Raw genomic sequence first — 7,324 nt, forward strand, 5'->3', positions numbered from 1 at the left:
CGCGAAGGAATCTCTTTAAAACTCGTAAAGGTTAAATTATTAAAAATGGTGGAGCCGAGGGTACCCGAGTGACTTAAGCGAATCAGTGAACGCAAAATAAGCGTTAGAGTCTAAGTTAGTTAAAGTATAGATTTACAAGTGATTTTGGTTTAATTCCAACTTACTTGTTGTTTATAGGTTACCAGACTCGTCCCGAGCCTTTTATCACCCCAAGTCGCTCAGGCAAGTATTCTATCCGTTATACTGTTGTTGTGATGTATACATTTGTATATGCATGATCTTGCGATAAATGCATATTGGTTAATTAGCAAATGTTGCGATATATTGAAGCATGCTGATATGGTATATATATATATGCATGCCTGTCTCATATTCTTGAGTTATATATCTGTTGGTTCAGTTGATAATACCTATGCTAGAGGATAGCGGTAACTTGCATATACCCTTAGTATAGGGACCCAAAGGTGAAAATATTTTCTAAAACCGGGAGTCGAGGATCCCGAGTAGATTTTGTATATATGGATATGGATATATATATATATATATATATATATATATTTATATATATATATGGTTATAGTTTTCCAAACTATTAATCGAATAAGGTTTATTCGATAACTTTAACTTTATTTTATTTATTAATATTATTTGAATATTCATTCGAGGGCTTATGACCCTTTTATTTATTTATCTGAATATTATTTGAATATTCATTCGAGGGCTTATGACTCTTTATATTATTTATTGAATATTATTTGAATATTCATTCGAGGGCTTATGACTCAGTTTATATTATTTATTGAATATTTTTGAATATTCATTTGAGGATCTATGACTCCGATTATTTGCTGAGATATATTCTTTATTTTATTAAAGAATAAGGTGTAAATAATCAAACTTATTTTCGATTATTCAAATAAAGATAGTACTTTTATATAAGTATATCTTTGGTTATTTAATATTCATTTTAAGTATAAGTTTTAAGACTTCTACTTCAATTATTTTATAAAGATTATTCTTTATGGGAATATTATTTAAATAATAATATTCAGACATTTTCTAAATATACTGGGGACTGATTTACTTCATTAAATCAGCTTTACTCCAAACACTCTTTAAAGTGTTTTCGAGTCTTCAAAATGATTTTTAAAAGTTAGAGCGGATCCCAAAACTCATTTTTATATTTAAGATCTTCCTTTTTAAGGGGATTTAAATACTCGCTCAAAACCTGGGGAATCCGGCTCTGTGGTGTATTTTATATTCGCAACAAGGTTGTTGTTTTGATAAATGAATTGATTACTTACCCAATATTCGGGAAGTAAAATTCTTGGAACAAGTTAATCCATTAACAGGCATCGCCTGGGAAATATCGGTGAGTTTTCCTTTCCAACTAGATACGACTTCTTGGTGAAGCCGTATCAACAAGTTTCTACTTGGGGAAAGGGGGAACGAGCTTTACGTTTCAGAGTCATGGATTTCATCTGAACTAGGAGTGGCATAAGTGGCCGAGTAGTGCCGGCCCAGCCTTATTATATTGGCCCAAATGGCCTGGAAGTTCCGCTAAGGCGGTCCATTCCTTAGGAGTTCAGTGTTCGGTTGACAAGTAAATCCGACAGGTTCTCCTCTACATGTAGAAAATGGTGGGGTTGTACTACTACGACTGATCATCGTAAGTGGTCTTCCTGGCGCGGCAAACTCCCGTAATGAGTTCATCATCCAATTGGATATTTCTGCAACACTACCCAGAGCACTTCGATAGAAAGGCTACGGTTGGGCGATTGTTGAGTGTTGGCAGGGTCAAGTTTTCAAAATAATGTTTGCATCAAATGAAGTATCTCATAACTTCATTTTATTTTGATGATATTTTAAAGGTTGAATCTATTCAAGTATTATCTTGTAGTCTCATCTATGTGATGAACTTTTGAACTAATTATAACTTGAACGGTGGTAGTTCAAGTAGTATTTGGAAAGGATATAAGTATATTGGAGTATCTTGTAACTTCATCTTTTAAACTTATATCTAGTAAATGATTATCTTATGCATGGCAAAGATTTTCAGAAAAACGTTGAGACAAGGTTAGATATATGAGATCACCTTGCAGCGATATTTTTTATACAGTTATACACTGGGACTTTGTGTATATTATGCATGGAAGAGGACTTCCAATATTTTGAAAAGTATATATGTATATATACTGAATATTTTGCGACTTCATCGCATTAAGATATCAAACTTGGTTCATTTCTTTTGACCAAGACTTTCATGAGTATTATGAGTAGGCTCATATATTGTTAATCATTATACATATTATTTTGGTGGGCTTGATGCTCACCCTTGCTTTCTTCTTTCATCACACAACAACAGATAGAAAAGATGAACAGAACCAAACTCCCGATTCGCAAGCGATTAGAAGACGTTCCGCAGATTTCTAGAAGCATTGATGCCGCCGTAGCTGAGGTAGGAACTACCAATAGGCTAGGCTTTCAACTTTTGATGGACCAGATTTATTTATATTTATGAATTGTAATAATGGCAAAGAAATGTAAATTTATTCAGAAAAACCTTTTAAGGTGTATTGGCAGATAATTGTGGAATAAAATGACTTGTGGTTATTTTTGGATGTTCATCTCTGAGACTATAACGTGTGGTGTGTGTGTTTATAGTGGGGTCACAGTACAAAGTAGTTGAGTAATTATTAAGATTGGGTGTTATTAAGGGAAATGGAACTCGTGACGACCCGGATCCCCGACCCCGGATCTGGGGGTGTTACAGAAGTGGTATCAGAGCTAAGCGTTATAAACCTCAGAGATGATGGGACGTTAAGATAATAAGTTCACTAAGATAATAAGAACTCTTGCCAAGTTCATAGTCGGGCTACCTAACGTAGTACTGACAGTTAAAACCCTTATGGGAACCCTTATAAATATCGTGATAGGAGCGTAGTTCGTTATCGTATATGGTAGCGGGACTCCGAACCCGGAGGTTGAGGAGCAACAGTGCGATGATGTTTTATTACTAATTGGAGATCGGATTGTGGATCCGATAGAGTGTCCTAATGCAGGACCGGATGATGTTGATATTGAGGATGTAGCGGTTGAGGATGTTGTCCTAGAAGGGATAGTTGTTGAGGAGGATCCCATGGAGGATCCTGACAAGATTGGATAAAGGACCACTGATGAATTGATGACCATGGTTAGGTCGACTACCAGAGGTAGGATTGGCCAGTCACTACCGGAGGTTCGTTCAAGTTTGTAAAGATAGTAACCCCTTTAACGCGGCTTACTCGTAAGACTGAGAAGTTCGAATGGACAGAGAAATGCGAGAACAGCTTTCAAGAACTGAAGCAGAGGTTGGTGATGGCCCCTATGCTGGCATTGCCGGATGGAAAAGGAGATTTTGTGAAGTGTAGTGACGCTTCGCACAAGGGCTTAGGGTGCGTGCTTATGCAGCACGGTAAGGTAATCGCGTACATGTCAAGACAATTAAGGTAATATGAAATTCGATATCCCCGCCCATGAGCTTAGGCTCGTGGCAATAGTTTTACCCTAAAGATTGGAGGCACTACTTGTATGGAGAGAAGTGCGAGAATTACCTAAGCCATAAGTGCTCTAGTACATTTTCACGTAGAAAGAGCTCAACATATGCCAGAGGAGGCAGTTAGAGCTAATCAAGAATAATGATTGGGAGATTCTTTATCATTCGGGGAAAGCCAATGTGGTGGCTGATGCCCTTAGTAAAAAGGAGAGACTCAAGATGATAATGTCTTTGGGAGAGTTTATAAGAGATTTTGGAAATAGTAGTGAAGGTAACCGGAGCCGGTACCGAAAAGCTGTTTGAGATTGCAATAGAGACCGAATTATTGGAAAAGAGCATACGGTGCCAGAGAAAGATGATAAGGGAATAATGAGGTATTCCTATAGAATTTGGGTTCCGAAAGTTCAAGAGCGTAAGGATGAGAACTTAGATGAAAGCCATAGTTTGAGGAATAAGATTTAGAGCAAACCCTGAACGTGATAGTCAGGGAGGTTGCCATCAAGATAGAAGGAACCCATGACATAATGGAGTGGAAAATGAGGATTTTAAATTAAAAGATGACCCCAATTATGGGGAGTAGGATGAAACATTTCATACTAAGGAAACAGAAAGTCGAGTAAGGAAAGGAGACCCGAGACGGTACTCCTATACGGCAATTCATGGACCTGTCTAGACAGAACTTAGACTATTATCCCCAACCACCACCTTGAGGAAACAATGCGATAGGAAATTCTTTCAGGACCTTTAAGTCTCTAAGCTCTCAGAGTTCCAAGGAACAGGTTGACCTAGTCGAGGCAAGAGCCTGGCTAAAGGAAATATAGGAATCATTTGAGATTCAAAATGATTGATGAACCACAAAAGACCGTTTTTGTCACTTACCCTCCTAAGAGAGAGACCACCCATTGGTGAAAGACCAAGAAAGGCACGGAGCCAGAGGTTAGAATAAACTGATTTAAGTTCAGTCAATTGTTTTCGGGAAAGTAATTCCCAAGATTATGGAGAGAGTGTAAAAGCTTTAGAGCCAGAACAAAGGCAGACGAGTATGATGAATTGTGAATTTAAGTTGTAAAAGTGGTCAAGATTCATTCTAAGGGCACGAATCCAGAATGGCGGGATGTTGAAATCAATGCTTATGTTGTGTTGGTTCATGAAATAATGATAAGAGAAAGGAAAATAAAAAAAAAGGAAATTTAAGTGGAAAGGAATATAACGACAATAGAGTTTGAGGTATGATAAGGGAGTTGGGTATGAGGAAACCCTAAAGACTCATATTAATAGAAATAGAAAAGTATATGATCATCAGGATGAGGGTGATTCACCATGAGTTAAAGTTGACGGTTGAAGGCATAAGAGGTGCATATATTTTATCCCCTTTAAGTTGGGAGGATTCGAGGAAACATTGAGATAGTTCGAAGGATAAACAATGAGACGCGGATAGACTGAGGAGACAAGAAAGTAAGAAAGTAAGAAAATTGGATGAAGGAAGTGACCTTCAAGAATGTGAAGTGTAAGACCGGTGGCTTGATACCCAGGAAGGGAGACGCCAGGTATGAGAGGTATCCCAACATTGTGGTGACTGTTGAGATAAACAACAAAAGTAAATAAGGAATTATTAAGAAGAAGTTCACGTTGAACATGACCAATATCTTCCAGAACATCCATGTTATCATTACCAAATCAGGAAAGAAAAGCGGATGACCATTGTTATCTTTTGGAGGCCATATGGATTGACCTTAGTTGGAATAAGGATGCTATTATAAAGTTAGGTATAGACTATCGAGGTGGGAATGATGAAGAAGATAATCTATCAAGGATATATGACTTGGTTTATCCATAGATGGATGCATGTACCTTTTCAAAGGTGGAATTAAGGATAGAACATCGGTAACTTAAAATGAATCCTAGGGGAATGCATAAAGGTTGGCATTTCACCCTTAATAGGGATAGTATAAAATTTGACAGTATGAATTGGAAAGGATTAAGGTAATAACAACCTTTAAAGAATCAGTGGAGAATTTTTTTTTTCAAAAGTATATAGACAATGATTCTAGTATTAGTATATGGTATTTTGATATGCCCTGTATCTAGGGAATACAGGAGGAACGATTCAAGGATAACCTTAGAGGTTTTATAAGGAAAAAGGTAATATTCAAAATTCTCAAGAATAGAAATGTGGATAAAGGAAATATGACGTAATTATAATGATGCCAAGTGGGGCACGTGTTAAACCACGAGAAAGTATGGATCGAACCAGTAATGGTCGAAATTGTTCAGGGCAATTAGGAAAAAAAAAATGTTCTAAGTATGATTGAGAGTCAGTCTTGACAGTGATTAGCCTCTAAAGACTGAGGCAATAACTTATGGAAAAATGGTGATATTTTCTTTCCCATCTGATTTTAAGGAAAACATCTTCACTCAAGCAGTGATCGGAAATAAGGTAGAAAATTTATTTGGAGGTGGTTAAAATGACATTGACTGTAAGGAAATTTTACTATCAGGAAAGGCCAAAGAGGTGGCCGACACTTTAAAGGTAAGTGGATAATTATAGGCGCGTGTGCCAAAAGAAAACAGTGATGATGGTTAAAAATGTGAAGGTTGAATTATGGTTTGGAAGATTGACATTCCTTCTGATGACTGTGCAATACCCAACCGTAATAGTAGTTGGTAAAGGTTTAATTCGTGTAATCGCCAGGAATGGGCTATCTATCTTAGAAGGTCCTATCTTGAGATAAGCCAGGACCATGTTTCAAAAAGGACTAGATGAACCCTTGAGTTAATTCTTCTATTTAGGGCGTATGATTAAGAATGGTATTAACCTGCTATCGTTGCTTTGATTGAAACTCTTCTGCACTTTTATCTGCTTCATGTCATGTATGTATGTCAGAATCAGGAGTGTACTCCATGAATCATGAATGGTGATTATGTTACCTCCTTAGAAGGATTTGATACGACATGTATGGACTCCGTATGGTTAGCTATTAAGACTTCATGGAAAATGAATGACGATAGTAGGTCAGTAGTGGACCATAGTAATGCAGCAATGATTCTGCGAGTAATGAGCTGGTTACAACTGTGAGAGTTGTATTGGAATGGATGTTGAGATTGAATACCACTAATCGGGTAGTGGTAGTGTATAAGTTATCATTGATAGACTAATTAAGTAGAGTATCTACCTATTGAATATTTATTCTTTCTTATCAATAGAGAGTCGTATTATTATACGAGGAAGGTTGCGGTGCAAGCATAGAATTCTAGTAACGATGATGTCTAGAATGAGATCCCAGGTTCGATTTTCGACATCGAGGGAGTTTCAAAGGTAATTGTGTATAAGCTCGAGGAAGAGCATGGGTCCATAGAATGATGGACGGAATAGCAAATATTTAGGCATGTGAAATACGATGCTATAATACTTGATGTTGTTATAAATACTCATATGTTTCGTTCTCCTATGACAAACCTCTATAGTTCAGAGGTAGGTTCCAAGCCAGATATTTTGTGGCAGTATATTTTTTTTTCATATATACAAATCTCTTCAATTCGTTCTTTTCTCTTCTTTTCATTTCATGTAAGCTGAGAAGAACAACCCTTCCAGAAGGGGAGGTATTGCCGAATGACTATCTATCTGTGTGATAGAAGCCGAGTAGGATACCAGCTATTGTTTAATTGCTTGTCAAGTACTAAAGGCTGGCCACCTTCTGTACTAACTATGCGATATAACAAGTGTTCATGATCTTAGTGATCTCTCAACAAATTCCTTTACTTCTATTTGATTGATCAAATTTTGGAAAA

The sequence above is a fragment of the Apium graveolens genome, chromosome 5 (genome assembly GCF_009905375.1).
Source record: "Apium graveolens cultivar Ventura chromosome 5, ASM990537v1, whole genome shotgun sequence".
Lineage (NCBI taxonomy): Eukaryota > Viridiplantae > Streptophyta > Magnoliopsida > Apiales > Apiaceae > Apium > Apium graveolens.